This window comes from Cydia strobilella, chromosome 6, assembly GCF_947568885.1.
Source record: "Cydia strobilella chromosome 6, ilCydStro3.1, whole genome shotgun sequence".
Lineage (NCBI taxonomy): Eukaryota > Metazoa > Arthropoda > Insecta > Lepidoptera > Tortricidae > Cydia > Cydia strobilella.
In genome coordinates, this window is record NC_086046.1 from 14,968,662 (window position 1) to 14,990,422 (window position 21,761).

At 38.6% G+C, this 21,761-nt stretch overlaps 1 protein-coding gene across 5 annotated transcripts in view; it reads left to right on the top strand.

Annotated features, from left to right (window-relative positions):
* The window catches only part of LOC134742486 (RNA-binding protein Musashi homolog Rbp6), a 699,530-nt gene that overhangs the window by 640,565 nt on the left and 37,204 nt on the right, over positions 1 to 21,761 (top strand). The window lies entirely within an intron of this gene.

The window sequence follows — 21,761 nt, forward strand, 5'->3', positions numbered from 1 at the left end:
CCGTCCGTACCAAAAAGGAGGAGGCAAAACGTTTCGTCCGAACAAATGGAATGTGGACCACGAACGGGTGCATTCGCTCCCCGCGCCTGGATGTCCGATGATGGAAAGGGGAAGGCGGGATCAGGTCGTGTAGTTCCTGTGCGCACTCCCCGAAAAGTATCCGATAGAACACCGATAGGCAAGCGACTCGACGGCGATGCTCAAGGCTCTGTATCCTTGACTTGACAGATGGGTCATCGCCAAAGAGTCTATGAGCCCGGCGCTCTACTGAGTCCAGGGCCGCCAGCTGATATTTGGCAGAACCGTCCCATAGGTGGGAGCAGTATTCCATGCACGAGCGTACCTGTGCTTGGTATAGGGAGAGAAGCTGATTCAGGGTGAAACACCGCTTCACCTTAAATAGGACACCAAGTTTTTTCGCAGCAGTTTTAGCCCTAGACTCAATAGTCGACCCGAAGTTTAAGTTTGATTTTAAACTTAGACCGAGAAGCTCTAAAGTGTTGGTCACGGGAAGGGACACATTTCGGAAAGTGGGAGCCAAGGTGAACTGGCTCCGTTTTGCGGTGAAAAGACACGCCTGTGTTTTAGTGGCGTTGAATCCAACCAAGTTGGCCTCGCCCCATTCGGACACGGCATCCAAGGACAGATTCAATCGCTCCACCATGGTCTCCCTGAGGATCTTGGTGTCAGCTTCACTGACCCTCGCGTCACCAAGGTATCTCTCTGTAACCGTGCTGTCATCCGCGTACCCAAAGATCGTTGATGGGCAGCAGAAAGAGGGTCGCGGAGAGGACTGAACCCTGAGGTACCCCGGCATTAATAGCCAAAAGATCAGACGAGCATCCATCTAGGACAACTCGAATAGATCGTTCCCTCAGGAAATCAGTGATCCAGGAGCGTAGGCCAGAGGAGATCCCATACGCGGAAAGCTTGCTAATTAGGCTGTCGTGCCAGACTCTGTCAAAAGCCTTGGAAATGTCGAGGGACACGGCGATAGCCTCACCATGTCTCTCGATGGCCTCGCCCCATAGGTGGGTGGCATAAATCAGAAGGTCCCCAGTAGACCGATTCCGGCGAAAACCGTATTGCCGATCATTGAGGAGATCGTTACCTTCGAGATATGCCAGGAGCTTGGTGTTCAGAACACGCTCCATAATCTTACAAAGTATGGAGGTGATCGCGATAGGCCGATAATTTGACGGGTCAGCACGACTACCCGTCTTAGGTACAGGCTGTACGTAAGCTTCCACGACTCGGGGACTTGACCCGACCTCAGGGAAAGACGATACAGGCATGTCAGTACTGGAGACAACTCAGGCGCACAAGTTTTCAACACAATCGCTGGAACTCCATCAGGACCACTAGCTTTGTTCACGTCTAGACAGCGCAGTGCTTTCAATACCTCCCTTTGGTGTATTTTTACTTCGGGCATTCAAATTCAAATTCAAATATAATTTATTTCGGAAACATAATGTCCATTAGTAACAAAAGTTTACTTAGAGCTAGTATTAGTAGGTACCCTAAATTAATATATACATAATAACACATTGAAGCACCAAAGGTAGGTAAGGAGGGAGGCTTAGCGACGCCAGCGTCCAGACGCGAATTTTCTGCGAAAAGAGAGGCAAACAGGTTTGCCTTGTCTTTCGCTGTATGTGCCAGTGATCCATCTGGCCTCAGCAATGGAGGTAAAGAGGGGCGACAGAAATTCGACTCCACCGACTTTGCCAGCGACCAAAACGCCTTACTCCCTGACGGGTATTTTTACTTCGGGCATTCAAATTCAAATTCAAATATAATTTATTTCGGAAACATAATGTCCATTAGTAACAAAAGTTTACTTAGAGCTAGTATTAGTAGGTACCCTAAATTAATATATACATAATAACACACATAATAACACATTGAAGCACCAAAGGTAGGTAAGGAGGGAGGCTTAGCGACGCCAGCGTCCAGACGCGAATTTTCTGCGAAAAGAGAGGCAAACAGGTTTGCCTTGTCTTTCGGTGTATGTGCCAGTGATCCATCTGGCCTCAGCAATGGAGGTAAAGAGGGGCGACAGAAATTCGACTCCACCGACTTTGCCAGCGACCAAAACGCCTTACTCCATCTCCATCCAAGAGGCTAGCTTGGCGCCTACACGGCGAACGTGAAGAAATCGGGCTTTCCGTATAACCTTCTTGCATCTATATTGCATGCGGATAATTATATGCTGCTTGCGTGTTTAGTGTCCTTACTTTACCACAAAACATATGGCGCCTAGCCTGCCTGGGCCATCCAGTACAGCTGTCAAACTCAAGGTCACATTTTTTCTTAGTTTACATGTTTTCAACGATCATGAACTTTTTGTTTAAATTCAAGAATCGTAACACAAACATGAAACCGTCTGCGCAGCGCAAGTCTATCCCACTGTTAACATTGTCGGTTAGATATCAATTAGGAGCGAAGAAGTGCGCTGGCGCGGTTCCAAGCGGAGCCAATAAAACACCAGTAAACTCACCTTTTACTGTGTTTAGATTTTTCCCGGAGAGGGGCGCGACGTGTGTATTCGAGATGTCACTACAGCTAAAAACGTTGTCTTGAATTATAGTGGAAGCCGCTCGACCCCAATTTCAAAGAAAAACCGCAAATCGATGTACAGGTTAGCCGTTTGGCACACGCATAGAGGTCAAAATAAAAATTTTGACCCGCAGTTCCTAAAAAAAATTCCGTTAGGAGGGGAGTACTAAAACATTTTTTTTTTTGTATGGAAAAAAAACTTTTTTTAAAAAAAAAACCTAGCGTGTGTGGTATCATCCTTACATTTCAGCCATTTTTTTATTAAAACAAAAAGAATTTTCAAAACATACCAAGTTTGGGCTCCTCCAGATACGATATGGCTGATTTTTTTTTGTACAATATACCATCAATGATACGTGATATCCTCATATCCAACCCCAAGAAAGCAATTTTGAAAATAATATCATTAACAATTTTTTTTTTTTTTTCAATTTTACAAAGTGACACAGTTCTACTTCAATACCTATTTAACGAGACTTATGGAACTGTACTGCAGATACGGTACATATTAATCATAAAATGATACGTAATATCCATATATCCAACGGGAAATACCGCTTTAACCCTTTAACTGTGGCTTTTCATCAGTTGTGTCAAAAACTAAACAAACTATACCAACTGATGAAATGGCGCAGTTAAAGGGTTAAAGAGGTATTTCCCGTTGGATATATGGATATTACGTATCATCACTAATATCGTGTCATCAAATAACGTATCATCAATAAGTATTGTACTTACTTGTAGTAACACATGTTTGTAAGTAAAACCCCATAATAAAGGCGTCATAGTTAAAACAAGTTTTCTTAAAGGCTTTGATTGACCTAGATGACAATTAGTATTAACTAAGAACTAAGTATATGTCAGTCTTAATTAGACAATTTAGTCTTAATAACACAAAATCTCTTTGTTAGTCCCTAATTATCATTAATATAAAGTCGGCGCTACTGTTATTTGGTCTCGGCTTACCTAACATGATGTTCGTCGTGAACTAGTCTTAACTGCAATTAATCTTTGTATTAAACTAGTTTTGACGAAGGAAAGGTGGTTTAATCGCACTTAAACTATCATGAGACATATTTCAAAATATTTAGATCAGTACGGTTTTTACTCACTATTATTTTTAGTCGCTTTTGGCGACATGTTTCGGATTCTTTGGGAATCCTTCCTCAGGCACGAGTCGGGACGGAGGTTGGATGTTGCCACCTGCATGGAAGCCTATAACACCTAGGGTCAAGCGGCAAGTGTGTTGTGACGATCGCGGAGACATAGTGAGTGCAGTGTGCTTGACTTCGTTCGATACAGCCGCCCTACCAGACCTTCACTTGACGACTCCGTCTGCGGACTGCCCCACGCCCCCCGCCCCCGCCCCATCAGCGCGTGCGCAACGAGCGACGAGGCGGGCGGCGCGGGCAGTGCACGACGTACAACCGCCGCGGACACTCGTGCCTGAGGAAGGATTCCCAAAGAATCCGAAACATGTCGCCAAAAGCGACTAAAAATAATAGTGAATGAAAACCGTACTGATCTAAATATTTTGAAAGGTGGTTTAAACTATTTTGAACGAAATCATTTAGAATAACTAGTTTTCACTAGTAAAAACCTACTTCCATCATTGTAGTAGTAAGTAGTAGTAGTAGTAGTAAACACTTTATTGCACAAAACAAGTACGTAACACAGAGATAATACAGTAAATGTACAAAGGCGAATTTAACCGCTTTAAGGGATCTCTTCCAGCTAACCTTTAAGTAACAGTGAGAGGTACATATGGTATTTAGGAAAACTAGTTTAAACTACGAAAACCGAGTTTGAAATTGAAATTGAAATATTTATTGCAGACCGTGGTCCATAGTGTGTTAGTATAGGTAGAATTAATATTTACATGTAGGTAACATAGGTTAGTTATTACATACGACACAAAACAAAACAAAACAATTACAAAAAAATATTAAAGTACAAGATAAAATACAAGTACAACATAAAATTACACCCTAGACTGGGTAGGCGCTCTAACATGAAGCTCCATCCAGTGCTTCTGAAAAGGACAGTCTAGCCTATTGCTCACTACGGTCAGGATGCCATTGGTACTGCCACGAACACCCTGCGCCAGGGATGCGACGCTTACGTATAATCGCGTGAAACCCATCTGTACGCGTTTCTGCAAACATACCCGAGGCACTGCAGTGTCGCGGCAGCCCCATTAACATCCTGAACCCATTATTATATTGAACTCTTATAGTGTCCAACGTTCTCTGCGTATACTTCACCCACAGGCTGCAGCTTTGGCAGTATGCCTTAAAAAGGGAGATTTTTACTTGTTTCGTACAACGTGCGAACCTGCGAGCGAGCATATTACATTTTACCGCCAGAGCTCTTCTCTCCCTCTCAACATCAACTCCATCGGATAAATCATCGGTGAGCCAGTGGCCCAGGTATTTAAATTGTGACACGCGCTTAATCTCATTTGCGGACAGGAACGCTGGTGGCACCGCACCCACGTGACCACCTTGCGGCCTAAACACGAGGAGCTCTGTTTTTTTCGCGTTATACCTTAGCCCGTGGCTCTCCGCGTATGTTTCGCAAATTTTCAGCAGCTTATTCAGAACTTTGAACTGCTAAAAAACAGCTATTTTTGAATCCATTAAGATAATTGCAATATCATTTAAAAAATGTAGATGCTAAATGAATTGCAAATTCAAATCAATACTTCAATTAAAACCGAAATCCATGAATTTCGGTTTTAATTGAAGTATTGATTGAACCATGGTTTAATCAAGTTACATCTCTCTACGAAACTACACGTTCGCACATTGTGCATTGGCCAAACCTTTTGCCTAACGTTTACTTGTACTTTGTCGTCTACAGCCGTCCGCAATACATTACATTCACCCTTTACAAGACCATTACAATCATGTGACGCAGTAAACCTCGCCCTCGATTAACTTGTAACAACACGCAACCGTTGTCCAGTATAATATACTAAATTTTCGTCATTTGTGTTATGCCTCAGATAGGACGATGAATAATACAAGATTTAAATTAACGAGACTCAAATAGTTTTAATTTAAATTTGCGTCTAATTGAGTTATTTTTTAACCCTTCAATGCATGATTTTGTTTTTCTTTTTGCTCGAAATTAATACATATATGTGTCACGTAATTGTTTACTGATTCGGGGAAAAATAATAAATAAAATTAAAACATCGATTTTTACTGCTAATTTAGTGTTAGAAGTTAGATAGGGTAAATCATAATTATGTAAATATAAAATTATTGGTAAGATATATGAAATCTTACTAAATACAATCGGAAATTTACACTATTTATTATATACCTATAATAAAGATTTTAAATAGAATATAATCGCAAACCCCGAAAGAAACCGCCTAAATCATATACTAAAAATCATCAACTTTTGGCTTTTTCCAAAATTTCCGCCATTTCGTCTTAAAAGAAATGTAAATTTTTAATACTAAAATACTGCACAAATTTGAATAAAAAATCGGAAAATGTATTTATTTACTGTCAATATATACAGGTACAGATCGATTTTATGTATTTATCTCTTTCTTCTTTTCTTTATTAAGGAAAACATACAGCATCATTTATACATTAAGGTTACATACATTTAGGTGGATCATCAGCCAGTGAAGTGATTTATGCATAAAATTAGATGTTTTTTTTTTCTGTAGGCTGCATCCATCACTATTCATTTAAGGGTTAAACATCGTGAATTACAAGAGCAGTCCTCTAGTAACTTGGAGAATAAAACGCGAGATATAGAGGGGTCATCTTCGGTTGACCACTAGGTACACAATTAAGTTCCACGAATGACTTTGTAGAAATGAATAATTACATATATTATATTTATGTAAGTTGTTATACTCCTAGTAAACGGGCTTCTGTATAAAATGTTAAATATTATTGTAGGTGTAGGTGTATGTTTTTTTTTTTCAACAAAAAAACTCGGGACGGTTACTCATAAACAGGAGAGTGTAAAGAAGCATTAACCGTTAACAATACCATACGTTTTCACTCTTCACGAGGAAAATCCGCGAACACTCATTAAAACGCACCCGCAATTCAGAGCCCCCACCTTCATTGTCACTAAAAGTTTTCACCGGGATCATCTTTCACTGTCGCTGAAAGTCTCCTCAGCACCCGCCCCCAGCCGATGCATAGGTATTCCTGATTATTAATGCTTGTTTTTTGTGTCATCCATTGTCTACGCCATAATGGGTGTAGAAACTCGCGGGTCTGAATTCGTAAGAGTACAGTACCGCCTGATGTACCCTTAGTGGTGCAAACAAGGAACAAAGACATCAAACAAATGGGCGGCGTTTTAGAGCAATTACGGTTCGCTTCCGCAAAACGTGAGGTGTGCATGAATCGGGCTCTTTTCGCGACGCGTAATGTACCTACACACGCAGACAGCGAAAATTAATCGAATAATGTCTCGCCTAACATTGCATACAGACTTCGAAAGCAAGGCGCAATCAATTGGATATGATTTACCCCACCCTTAACTATTTCTCCTATTGTGTTATGAGACGTGTTCCAATAGTTGGCCACAACTGTAAAGCCGCCTGTACCTATATGTCCGTTGTTTTCACCGGACAACGGACCGTGATACGCGACTACGTGCAGTTTTGTATGTGGTTACCAACAGCAACACACCCAAGAAGACATCGTCGCCTAACACAGACTAGCGGCCTAAGGGCAATTATTTATGTCATATGCATGGATATGTTTTAAGAAGGTTTAGGCCGATAGTATGTACACATGTAGGTATGTTGACAACACAAGTCTTAATGAACTTAGTATGAAACTAGGTCGCATTATCTAAGATTACCCCCTATGTAATATTTTATTTATACATATAGATATTAAAACTAGATTTCTAAATAATTTCATTCATGCGCTAAGTTTTTAAGCAGCACTATATATTTAACTTGCAAGTGCTGCCATAATCGTTTTCAAACCTTGTAATTTGAGATGAATACTTCCTTGCATCAATAATACTATACTTATTAACTATCAACGATCAAAAATACTTTTTCATCACACTCGCTCAGTAAATGTAGAATGGCACGCAGGCTTAGCGGGAACTATAGAAAAAGCGTTTTCCCTAGGGAGTTATGAAGTTTCTAGTATTATAATTATCAGTTTTTTGTCTTTATACTTAATTTTCGTATCGCAAGTATGATAAAAAACATTGTGTGTAACTCGGGGCGTATTAATAAAATAAAATAAAATAAATAAATAAATAAAGTTTTATTTCAGGCAACACGTACAGTTGTACACCCATATCAACATACAATTTAAAAGTTACAATGTTAATAATGTTGCAAACTCGAGTCTAAAAATCGCTCTGACGAGCCGTCGCGATTTAACTATACTCTCGTTTGCAATACTTACGCCTCATGTTGCACAATGTACTATATCAAGTGAATTGTAAAAGCTCAATATTTATAGTGCATTTGTATTTGTACTATAAATATTGAACCATTGAAGGTGTTTTAATAACCGATTCGTGTTCTAATAAAATGTACAAAGTTGCTAAGTAACAAAGTATTTTGTGTATGTCGACAATGTTTGCTAAAATACCATGAATAGTAATGTGCTGAATTTAACAAATGATCCAACTAGGGAACAAATCTATTTATTTATTTAAACTTTATTGCACGATATAAAATTGTACAAAAGGCGGACTTAATGCCTTAAGGCATTCTCTACCAGTCAACCACTGGGTCAAACAGAAACGTGTAGTTAGTGCAGGATTGTAGAAAGCGAGAGGAAATATGAAACACTAATCAAATTATTCTGAACAATATATATTTTATTTATACACTTACACATATAAGAATAATAACAATATATACCTACATATATACAAACATGCATACATACATACATACATATATAAATAAATATTGTATTATGTACCCAAGTATACAAGTAACATGCGGATCATTTATTTTTAAGCGAGTTAGAGAGGTGCTTACGTAATTTTCAAAATTAATTATTTTATGAAATTTTTCTTCGGTTTCGGTTTTATTTTTTTCGGTTCGTCGGTCGACCGTCGGTTTCGGTCGGTCGTTATATCTATTTCAGTTTATAATTTAACAAAAGATATTCTGTTTTTGTGTTTTTATGTAATTTGTACATTGGATAAAGTTGTTAATCAAACAATTTATTTTGACAAAGTATTTCTCAAGTAAAGTATAAGCTATAATAGATGTGATGCATACATACATGGAGAAACAGAAAATAGTATGAATGCAAACAATCAGTTTTGCGTTTCATAAACACTTCCGATAGTTATATTTCCAGCAATAAAGGAGACAGCTGAGGGGTCATGGCACGTCAACGCGAGGTTTGCGTTACGGGTAGCTGCCCTCGTAAATTTAATATGTCATCTCTTATATTAAAATGGTCGTTAAGCTAATAGCGGCACCGCCTCCTCGCACGAGAGTGATAGGGTGATACCGTGACTTTCTTGCGGCAGTAAAAATGCGTGTTTTATGAAATTATTGCGGTATTACTAAGCGCGTGTTACATGTTACATTGGTTAGTGAGTCACCTTGATTCATATACATTAAATTGTTTTAAAACGGGTCACTCACGTATTATTAAGTCGAATAGCTCTTCACGGGGCAACGACACGTCTTCACTGGTTGAGGGCTGGTGGTGGTTGTGTCGTTGCTCCGTGAACAGGATCCTCGTAAATTGGAACGAAACATGTCGAGCTATTCGACTCAATAATACGTGAGTGACCCGTTTTAAAATAATTTAATATGTTTGAGTCTCACGGGAGTTTTATAGTTAATACAATATTAGCATGTTAAATTCTTTCTCGATATGACATAAAATTCTTGTTCTCATATTTGCGCGAGTAGGTAGTCGATAAGCAATCAATGCAACAACGGCAGAAGCAGTGTCGACACGCCTTATGCATATGTAGCCTCATGAAGTCGCACCTGCGCTGCTGTATAAATGAAAACACGCCAACTCCACCTCTGCGGGAATACTATATCGCATCAACTTTGTAAACATTCGACGCCAAACATAAATACTAGGGAAAAGGCTCGTTTGTTTCTGATGACACTTTCAGAGCCAGACGCGGATATGTTTCACTTCGCGAGTTCATGAATATGTTTTTCAGTTTTCAGCTAAATTGATTATATTTTACCTTCGTAGCTGCATACGTTCAACGAGATTTTATAACTTCAAACTTGTGAGCATAAGAAACTTTTATAACTAGCGATATAAAAGCATTCCCTAAATTTTATTTTTCGTTCGCTATACGCGTTGCGTTTTATTGGACGTTTAACTAATGGTTTCCCAAAACAACGTGACAGGACTCGATGATTCATAGGCAAGTTTTTTTATGGCAGATACGCCTCACACGATACATTTTTTTAATATTTTTGGAGCTCCATATTAATTAACACTTTCAAAACGAAGTTGTGCGTGGCACATAAATGCTTAGGCCATCCTCGCGTAAACGCTCAAGGGAAAGATATTGGGTAGTGCGTATATTTTTCTCCTCGATCGAGCATGAGGCAAACAAATGGTTTCCGTTTAGGAAATAACACTAAAAGTAGGCACATTTGAAACTGCCACTTAAATCTTGGGATCCTCGATCGCCATTTTTCTTAGTGTCTTAACTGGTACGAGACCGGGCGCACCCTTGTCGTTACTGCGCATCAAAGAATGTCCTACATACCTAAGCGGCGCTGATAGCCCTCGATAAGGATTACGCCTCACGACCTTTAACCCTTTAAATTAAGATGGAGATACGGCCGTTGTCACAAGCCAATCCGAGCTTAACTTTTGATTAAAAGAGTCACTTAAATGAAGCTTAACTTGTTCTGAGTGCTCCATTGTTAGGTCGGCCGCTGGATATGCGTGTTGGAGAGACACGTCTATCAGGACTCAGCAGTCTCTCCCGCTATTGTGGCACGTCGAACAATCAATCACGGGTTCCTCTGCTCCGTGATTACCATAAACTTTTCGTTTTAACACGACCCGGCTCGCTTCTTCTAAGCTTTATCGATTTAGCTATTTTTACGCTTTCTATATAAGTATTAAGTGTTATTGTGACAGTCTCCTTTTCTTTGAAACTCACTATTGCCGCGGCTTACTTTTAAAGTTTGATTATTTGTTACCTACATTTGAACAGCCGTTATACCTATACCTAAATACTACTAAAATCAAAAATAATATTTTTGATTATCTTGAGAATAACGTCAATAAAACTATTGACGTTATTTTAGTATCGTTGGTCTACAAATGTATTAGGCCGCAAAATATTTGGATACTCATATATATGTAGGTATATGTGCATTTGTTAAAGTTGGGCTGGGAATTGTCCCAGAGCATATCTGTATCATTAATAATAGAGGCATTACGTTACCATGAATCCCCTGTCGGATTAGCAGTGTGCAATACCTTCCCACTAATGAGATCCGAGAACCGCTTTATCCTGCACAATAAAATTATGAAATAAATTAATCCAAATATACGTATATTTGGAACCTAAATTAAATCCGAAAAATACATCGATGAATTAAAAGTTAGGGTATTTAACCTATATATATTCGAACCTTTTTAACGAAAATTTACAAGTTCGATTCTAATCTCACGGCAGTCAGTATTTGAACAACTGCCTAATTTCCTATGTGCGTACCTACAATATAAATTTAATGGTTATAAGGCAACCGGCACGCAATTTCCAAATGACGCGACCAACTCCAGTCGAACGCGAAGACGTAAATTATGGCTCAACAGGCCTTTCCTGCCGTTAACGATTGCGACTGAAATTCGAAGCGTGAAAGAAAATTAATTAATCACAGGTGGTGCACGGCATCGCGCACACGAACCTGCCTTACCTATCCTATATGCTTACACTTGAATACCTACCCCTGGTGTAAAGGACGGCTGACACGGCTGGAACTTTTAACAATCGCGCACTACCCTAATGACTCAGTATTATGGTAGGTAACTCAATCGTTCGAACGGGAGCTTGCGACAAATTATACAATCATCATAAAGTATTGTAAGAAGCCGCGCGTAATTGAAACGGTGTCGCTGCGTAGCGAGACAATAAAGTAGCGAGAGTGTTGAGGGCGCGGGCGTCATCAATAAAGGCCATACGTTAGGGCAGGCCGGTTCATTACTGCGCTCGGCGTCTCCACATTCCCATTACGTGGGAGTTAGGAGACGCGAGCGGCGATAAATAGCGGGCAAGAAGCCCTGCTTTGTTTCTTGGTTCCTGCGCACAATATCATTTACATTAGAGGTGCTGAGCAGAGACTCCTACGGGAGTCACATGAAAGTCGCGTACAGATTCATGCAAAACAAGTTACGAGCGGTGAGACCACGTGCTCCAGACCTTAATCTAGTCGGCACCGGCTGACAAGCCGTGCCGGCGGCGCCTGCTCTAACCTACTTAATTACTGCCAACTAATTGCTGCAGCTGATATGTACGTAGGTACCAACGGCATAAACTTCACCTTAGTGCGGGCTCCTGGAATAATCACCTTCATTAAAATCTTACGTCACCTGCACATTACTTCAAGAGTCACACCAAAGGAAAACAAATAAATGTAATTTGAATGCAATCACCACTATGTATCACCAACCATGTGTACCACCATCTTGCACCAATATGTATCAATTAAGCATTGCTGCATTCACTAACGACTACCTTTTATTGGCTAATGCAGGTGCTGCAACCAATCCGAGCGATTTCCCGGGGCATTTCAATTGAAGGCATGTTTACAAAAACAACATAACTACATGAATTTACAGGAAACGAAAAAAATAAATGTCTTCTTATATATTAGTTATAACCGATATTTTAATATACTATAAATTTTATTGGAACAAATTAAATAAAAATATAGTAACAAAACTTATAAACTAAACGTAACTAAAATATACTACCTATCCTAAACCTTAACTAAAATAAAAATTCACCCCTCGGTAAGGTGCCGTAGATGCTGGCAGCATTACCCCGCTGAATTGCAATACTAATGCGCTGTGCGAGGAAGCTGCCAGCCCTACGATCCCCAGTCACATCCACAAGTGACATAAACATTGTATAGGTGATTTTAGTAAGTGGCCAATAGTTCCGAAATATATGATTACACATTTCAAAGACCAGTATTTTTGGAAAAAAAATTGAAAAAAAAGTTCGTCACTTGCTGGTTTTGTAAAATTTTGTTAGCTATGTTATTTTTGTAAGAAAATAAAACAAGTTTCTATAGAAATTATGTTTTGTATTCTATCAGAGAGGTACAGATTTATCTTACTTAACTAGTGGATTTACTGATTTTGGGGTCATTTTTGGACACTATCTTTTGCTCTACGTCTAATTCCTGCTTAGACGAATGCTATGATACCAAAAACTTAAATCTGCAAAAAATGTTAGTTATGTTGTTTTTGTAAACATGCCTTCAATTGAATACACGGAATAGTACATTTCGATGCTAGTGCGGAAAGTATGTCATTACCTCACGAGTACACAAATACGAACACAAATTGTATATTGTAATGTAGTATAAATTTATTATAATTATATGGTTGACATTGTATATTATAATATGGCTGAATTGACGTGTAAAATTTGTACAATTTTATCAATAAATGTATCTTATCATATTCTATCTAGTACCGAGATATCTTGCCACGAGCCGTAGTCGAGTGGCAAGACTCGGGACGAGTGAAGAATGACATTTTCGCACGTGTATCGAACGACGTTTTTAATACAGTTGCGAAAAAATAATAAAAACAACAAATAAGGATTAAAAACTTTGGAAACATAAAACGCGTCTTTAGTAGGAAGTAAAAGTAAGACAGAACGCCTCTTCTTTAACGGGCATTTCGGCAGCTATTCCTACCTCTACCTTCCATAGCTATTCCGTTCCATTCAGACAATTTATTAAGAACGGTTTTTCAATATTCAATGTTAAAAAATAAACGTGTTATAATGAAGATGAGGTAAGTAAAAATTATGAAATATGTATATTTTTCGTATTCTTACATTAACAGTAGGTTTTTATGTTGATTACGACGTTTAAAGGAAACTAATATTAACACTCATCAATAAGTAGTCATGAATTGGAACAAGTATAAATTAAAAAAAATTGGAAAGTAAAAAGCACTAGTTCGCGAAAACCAACTTTCCCCACGCTAAACAGCTACGTAAAGTAGCACTTTTTGAGCAACTGTATTAAAAATACTTTTATATACCCGCTAATACATACACAAAATTTCTTTACTTACTTACTTCATACATTTGAAATTAATAATCGGTGTGCATATGTGATAGTCATTCCGCATCGTTTCATCCCATTCTCATCTCTCGTTTTATCACATACAAAAACAATACAAAGTACATACATTAAATGTGTTTAATTTAAAAAACCCAGGGTGCCGCCAGCAGCATGGCAGGGCCCATACGCTTTATTATTATTATTTATTGGAATCATAAATTAAACGTAATATTTAAGTATACACCAAAGCATTACATAGATTCAACTTCAACTTACTAACTAATTAAAATTATAAGTTTTATACAAAATCTTAACAATTTATTTAAATAATTCGAAGTTCATATTTCACAATATTTTACACCGATAAATTATAACAACAATATTTGTGTCAAAAAAATATTTTATTACATTACTTTTATACATGCCTACTACTTTACGCTCCATAACTCCAAAAGTGCAAGTAAAATGTAAAAATTAATAAATCAGTGAGCATCGAAGCGGCCGCGCCAGGCCGAGGGCTCCGCGGCTCGCAGCGATTACTATCGATTGCCATCGATGTCTCAGAATAGCCGCGGGTGCTACATTTGCTCAGAATGTTGCAAGCCCCGTTCTACACCACCCTCCATACTTAATGCCTAACTAACATTTCTATGATGGCGAATCGCAAGGCAAGTGCCACTGTAATTTGAAATTCAACATTAATGTGAGTAGAGCCAAATTTGTGATGTCGAGGCCGTTACTGATTGCCAACTATTTGTTGAATATTTAAAGTGATTTTATTCAGTTTGTTTTTAAACCGCTAGAAATTTCCGCGACTATCGTTGGGCGTTTCGTCGAATGTAGAGTATTCTCGAATCAGTTTATGTAGTGTTCTTAAGTAGGTATATTTAGTGTAACCGAATTGCTATTTAGTGTCGATATGGAGGTTTGTTATAATATATTTGGTTGTAAAAATGTAAAAACACAATATATTGATGCTTTATAATCCTATAAAAATCGCAGTTGCGAAATTTCGTCCTCTCTCTTGTGTTGTGGGTACAAGACGACGAGATACATATAACTTGTGATAAACACACAAATAAATACCGTTACAGGATTCGAACCCGGGACCTCCTGCTTTGATATTCATTATAGAGATTGTATAAGAATAGAACATAATTTTACAGGAAATACAACCATTGCATGGCCAGCAGAGGAGAAGTTAGGGATAGCCTAGCCTCAGGTGTTATTAGTTGCAAACAGGATGTGTGAGATATTTATAAAATTATGATAGAAAAATTCCATTTCCTTATTGTTTTCTAACTGCAAAGTATGTTTTTTTTTACTGTGATTATTGATTACCTATCTGTAGCTTCTGTTGGGCGTTGGCAGCTACTTTATACTTTCGTATAGTTTTATGTTTGTCTCCTACTATGTTAATAGGTATTTAACAGCCACAGCCAGTGTGAGGGGGCAGAGTAGGTAGGCCTCACTCAACAAGGTGTAGTAATGAAAGGCAGGATCCAGAACGATCAGGGTATTTATTCATTAAGATAAAAAGGCACCTGTAACAATACAGGTGATCCCTTGCTTCGCAGACAGAAATTTCATAAAATTTTGTTTCGTAGAAAATGTTTCATATAATACTTACTTGGTCCTTGTATTTTGAGTTCGAATATTTTTGTTTCAATTACTATTTATTTGAATGAAACATATGTCACAGAAACACAATTCAATGAATTTTAAAATCAATTTTTTTTATTTAGCAAACTTATCAAACAATAGAATTATATTTGGGGCATTCTTAAACTGAAATAATCATATAGATATATATTTCATAGAAAATAATTTAATTTGTTCTTAGAGTGGGGTATTCTTGTTTCGCAGACTCAAATTTTATACAAATTCGTTTTTATATAATACTCGGTCCTTGTTCTTTTATTTCGAATATTCTTGTTTCAACACCTATTTACTACAATGAAACATAATTCACAGAAATGCAATTCAATGAACTTTAAAATCTTACTATTTTAGTTTATTAAATTACCATACAGTACCTAGGATTATGTTTTAATGAACACTGTTTTTCATTATTTTAATTGTCCGTCGACGTAATTGTTCAGAAAAGTGGGTCAGGTTAGGTTAGAACTGCGAGCCTTACACAACCGAAATGTTACTAGAAAAGTAGGTTAGGTTAGAACTGTGACCTTCACAGAACCGAACTGCTTCCAGAAAAATGGATTAGGTTAGGTTAGAACTGCGATCCTTACAAAATCGAACACCTATCAGAAAAGTCGGTTAATTTAGAACTTCGATCCTCACAGAACGGAACTTCTACCACAAAAATGGATTAGGGTAGAACTGTGACCTTCACTGAAACGAAATTCTACCATAAAAGTGGGTTAGGTTGGGTTAGAACTGCGACTCTTACAGAACCAAAATGCTACTAGAAATGTGGGATTCCTCTTGATCAGCTGATCCGGGGGAAAGGGAAGGGTGCTGAAAATGCCCTGTCACGGGGGGGGGGTTACGGGGGTTCCGCACAGGGTGTCCTCTCAATGAGAGAGAGTTCACCTGAGTGCGTGCTGGAGGGGGGCCTTTGGGCCGGGCGGCTGCGGTCGCGGATGGGGCCTTCGGGCCGGGCGCGTGAGGGCACAGGAATGCCGCTGACCTGTATAAAACTGCGGTCCCCGTAACTGTCTAGGCAGAGGGCCTATGATGACGGCTGGGGGAGTTGCCACTGCTGGCCGGCGCCGGCGTGGTGGCCACGAGGATGACCACCTCTATAAAAAATCGCTAAGGCAACCTGAGGGGGTAGAACCCGGGGTTTTTCCATCTCCTCCCGGCGTGGAGGTTGTCATGAGGGATCAGTGTGTGGTGTCGCCCTGCACACTACCTTCGAGAGGGGGAGCTTCGGCTCCAGGGCCTTCGGGTCCAAGGAGGGGACAGCTTCGGCTGTCGGCAGCAGGCGGTGTTCGCGGTGGAATGCTCTGCGATCCCGTGTTCACCGTCACCATTGCTGTGAGACGGGCATACCGTGGAGGGTTTAGTTGGTATTTGGCCCCTTGGCCACGAGTCCGACATAGTCCTAGTTCCCCGGCCAGGCGGAATGCCTAAATGCATTACTCCACGTAAAAAAAATGATTACTGAATGATACTCATGAGCGGAACCTGCTGCCCTAATGAGAGCCAACGGGCGGCGGACACAGGGGAGTTCCCGCCCATGACGCTGGCTCCCGAGATGGAAAGCGCGACCTAGTGTCCCGGAAGCGCTTCCACTGGGTAGGTCAGGGGAATAAAAGGGTTTGGATCCTAGTCAGGATAGCCGCTGCGGGGTCGCGGACGCATTACGCTAGCTTCCCCGTAACCGCGCAACCATAGCGGCGAGAGGACACCATGGGGTTTAGTGGGTAGTGGGGCCTCTATACAGCCCTGAGTCCCACATAACCGTCCGGGTTTCTTCCCCAGCTCGGCGGCATTCCCCATGTAAAAAAAAAAGGTGCCGACGATATGGTGCTGCTGAGCCCCTCAATAAACGCATTAAAAATCTTGCTGGCTATATGTGAGAGACATGCTGTGGCCCACGGGCTCAAATATAATGTCAAGAAGAGTGAGATCTTAGTCTTTAAGTCTGGTACTAAAACGTATTCTGTACCACCTATTAGTCTAGACGGTTTTCCTCTTCAGACTGTTACAAAATTTAAATATTTGGGCCATGGGTCACAGACAATCTCAAAGATGATGAAGACGTGGAACGGGAACGCAGAGCACTATCGGTTAGGGGTTTAGAGCAGTTCAAATTCAACTGTGGATTGTGAAATTTTTGAACGTTTTCTAATAATTTGTTAGACGAAGCAGTGAAAATGTTACAGTATGTTATATATTTGTGATCTACTCACAAAGCCCCATTTGACACCCCACATGGTATGATTAAAAAATAAAGTAAAAAACTTTGTACTGCCGACTTTTTGACGTCACAGCAACTACCCCCACCACTTTCGCGCTTGTCATCCATCCATACTAATATTATAAATGCGAAAATCTGTCTGTCTGTCTGTCTGTGTGTTACCTCTTCACGCTTAAACAGCTGAACCGATTTAGTTGAAATTTGGCGTAGAGTTAGTTTGAGTCCCGGGGAAGGACATAGGATAGTTTTTATCCCGAAAATCATCCCTTAAGAGGGTGAAAAGCGGGGTGGAATCATGGTGGAATTGAGATAATGAGTTGCCTAATATTTGTTTGCATATTATGCTCAAATTGAATGATTGCTATAAGAATTTCTCCAGGCGCTATTCTTACTCTAGCTGGGGTTACTAAGTCCACGCAGACGAAATCGCGGGCAAAAGCTAGTCTCATATATTTGTGTTCAAGATATCACACTGAATGCACTGATACCAAATATGTCCATATTTGCGACGACATGATCGAAAATCGATTTGCAGAAGACTTCTAGACCAAAAACCACCGTATTATAATTTAAGTTGGCTATAAAACATAATTATATAAAACATATGTCTTGGTAAAAAGTTTTCATAAATTGAATAATATAAGGATAAAGAATATATGATTTGAAATTATATGAAACACACAACAACACAACTGTTAAACAAATATATACCTTATAAACACACCAGACAAAAACTAAAAAACAACAGCTGGCTTACAACTGGAATAAAAAAGTCGTGCAAGCACAAAAGGTTACTAAAAATATTAGTAAATCAATCAAACAGTATCATTTTAACAAAACATTACAAAATAATAACAAAAACACTTAAAAACTGTGTCAAGCAAGCCAAACGAATGAGGTATATAAAAGCCCTAGATAAATCTAAAAATAAGACAAAAACTATGTGGAATTGTATAAAAGAAATAACAGGGAAACATGCCTCAAAAAATCAGCCAAATAATATTAAACTAAGAGTATCTAATACTGACATAAATTGCCCTCAGCAAGTAGCTAATCATTTTAACGAATATTTTGCGTCAATAAGTGAACAACAAACCACTTCCATCGCAAGTGCAACCTGTTCAGTTAACTCTATATACATATATCCAGTTACAGAGCAAGAAGTGCGTAGTATTATCCTTAACCTACCTAATAAATTCAGCTGTGGCCATGATGAAATACCTTCTGTATTAATCAAAGCATGCGTAAACGAACTTACCGCACCCCTAACTAGGCTAGTTAACCAATCCCTAGATGAAAGTTGTTTTCCGGAAAGACTAAAAATAGCTAAAATTAGACCTGTGTATAAAAAATCGGGGGAAAAAGATAATACCAACCAATACAGGCCTATCGCAGTACTCCCCACTGTATCAAAAATATTCGAAAAATGTGTAGCAAACCGTGTATATAACTATCTAGAGAAATTTCAACTCATAAATAAAAACCAGTTTGGCTTTCGAAAAAACAGCTCAACAACACTTGCAGTTTATAACTATATACAAACGGTATTAGAGCATTTACGTGATAAAACCTATGGGGTTGGATTGTTACTAGACATGTCTAAGGCATATGACAGAGTATCACATCCCATCTTACTTCAAAAGCTAAATGACATAGGTATCCGTGGTCCAGCTCTGAACTGGTTAAAATCATATTTAAATAACAGAAAACAGTATGTCCAAATAGAATATTACAATCAACAATCGCGTCAGTTACAAACATACAAATCTAATTTAATATCCATTAACAATTCAATTCCACAGGGCAGCGTGCTCGGTTGTGTACTTTTTGTAATATATATTAATGACCTGCCAAAAATTACAGAACACAAGTGCGTAATGTTTGCCGATGATGTTTCACTACTCTTCAAAAGCCCCACGAGTAACGACGCCTATATAAATATAACCGAAACATACGTCACAATAGTAAACTGGCTAAAAGATCACAACCTTGTAATCAATAACAAAAAGTCTAAAATTATCCAGTTCAGACCACACCAAAAACGCGCCATAGACATAAGTTACATAGCAAAACAATTAAACATTGAAGAGGTATCGGATTGTTCGCTTTTGGGCATCACTATAGACACACATCTCGATTGGAAAAGACATATAGCAAGACTTAAAAATAAACTAGCTTCATTTATTTATGCCTTAAGTGTACTTAAGTCTAACACAAATGAATCATGTGCGCTTACAGCATATTATGGATATGCGCATTCCTTGTTACGATACGGAGTTTTATTGTGGGGACACAGTACTGACGCACATGATGCCTTTGTCATGCAGAAGAAATGCATACGCATAATCGTAAATATCAAACAAAGAACTAGTTGCAAACCACACTTTATTAGACTAGGAGTTTTAACCTTACCTTCAATTTGCATTTTAGAGTCAGCCATATTTGTTCGTAAAAATATTCATCTATTCGATTTCAGTACAAACCCCCGCCGTAATTTAGATCTAATTCTACCAGAACCAAAAATAGACATTTATAAAAAAGGCCCATACTACACGTCGATACAAATCTACAATCATATCCCCAGTTTTATCAAATCAGAAGAAAACAACAATACATTTGAAAAGAAATTAAAACAGCATTTATTAACAAAAGCATATTATACAATAACCGAATTTATGGAAGAAAGGAAATTATAGTCATAGGTCGTCCCACCTACCCCCTCCCCTACGTCCCCTATTGATCGATATGCTCGTAATACATATATATTATAATTATTGTTGTTACTAGTAATAATTTTGTGTTATATCATATACAAAGTTTATATACGTAGTTATAAGTTTGTAAAAGCCACTAGATATAGTTAAGTAACTGTAATTTAATTTAATTATCTGTATTTGCTACACCCTATTCAGGGTCCATGTGATACCATAAGAAATATGTAAATACTACCCAAAAATGTACCATGGAAGCAAGAAATAAATGAATACTGAATACTGAATACTGAAATGAATATCGAAACTTTATATTTTCTTTGCAACAAAAATCTACGATTAAAATTTGGTTAAAAGTGATTATTTAATGAACCAATGATATTTTAATCATTTTATATGAAACGAAACTCTATACAAAGTAGTCTATGAAACAACGTAAAACTGTTTTAGGGGATATATTAGCCTAATATATTATTATGAATAAAAGACTAAACATTTAGAATTCATATCCCCCAACAAGCTTAAAAATACGTTTCTATATTTCACGACGCGTAGCCAACATGCCAGTCGTTTACGCTTCGTAGCGAACGAAACGCAACTGTCACTGTCGCACTAATACAGAAGAGTGATGGAGACAAAAAACGTTTCGTTGTCGTTGCGCAAGCGATTGTTACCTTGGCTAGGCACCCTGAGCGCGTAAATAAAATCTGCTAATCGTATTTTAAATTAATTTTTAACGTTTCCATATAAAACGTCTTCAATATAAGACTGGCTGGAGGGCTATCAGCGAAGCACTGCAGGTAACGTTACCGCTTATCGGCGCCGAGCGTCGATCGCTTATATCTGATTTGAATTTCGCATTACAGCCCATCGGGCCCCCATCCCTACTCCGTAAACACAGAGTTGAGAGCTGAAATTCACGACTCGCGCTTGTCTTATTTTATCCGACAACGGTTAGGTAAATATGGAAAGAGCTCCTGGGGTGCGGCTGACTACTTCATTATCTGTGCCGTGACCTGTTGAGCGCAAGATTTGTGAATCATCTCTTACGTAACCTTGCCTGTAGCTTAAATGTACCTACAAGCCCTATGACTCGTCGATTTCTAGGAAATAATGAAGCCCATATAATACTTTGTCTTAAATAGTAGACCTTTTTACACGTACGTATTTAAGAGCGCACTGGAGAGTGGAGGAGCTAAACACACATAAATAGCGTAACAATACTTAAATATAATTTAGTCATTCATTTACATACGTATGTAAATTACATTAAACTGTAAACATAAAACTATCTGACATAGGAATATTAGCAGTATTTAAATACGTG